Here is a 455-nt window from a genome sequence, read left to right as displayed (position 1 = left end):
TAGACGCGGAGGCCAGGGATGCGCCCGAGTCCTCCCTGGATAGCAGGGCCTCCACCGCGGAGAATGATCTGGCCTGGCAGTCTGAGAAATCCTGCCCCAAAGGCAAGGCGGGAGCGAGGCGAGGCTCCCCGGGTCATCACACCCACCCGTCCGAGCTTCCTGAGCCCAGGAAGGCGACTTCTCTAGGGAACAAGCCCCCGCGTCGCGAAGACACAGGCATGAACGCTGTATCTCCAGATGCCGGGCTGGGTGATGGGCTCGCAGCCAGGGAGGGGACGGAGAAAAGGTCCCCAGCGGGAGGCCGAGTGGAACGCCCGGATCTTGGCCGGGCCGGGCCCTGAAGGCAGAGAAGGGGCAGGACCCGCCGGCCCCAGACGGGCTGGCCATCCGCCCAGCCGACGACACCGGTGGAAACAGCGGGTCCGGGCCTGCTGCCCCCGCGGCGGCGATCGCTT

This window comes from Bison bison, unplaced genomic scaffold (genome assembly GCF_000754665.1).
Source record: "Bison bison bison isolate TAMUID 2011002044 unplaced genomic scaffold, Bison_UMD1.0 scf7180017864371, whole genome shotgun sequence".
In the NCBI taxonomy this organism is placed as follows: Eukaryota; Metazoa; Chordata; class Mammalia; order Artiodactyla; family Bovidae; genus Bison; species Bison bison.
Note: the sequence above shows the minus strand (reverse complement) of the source record.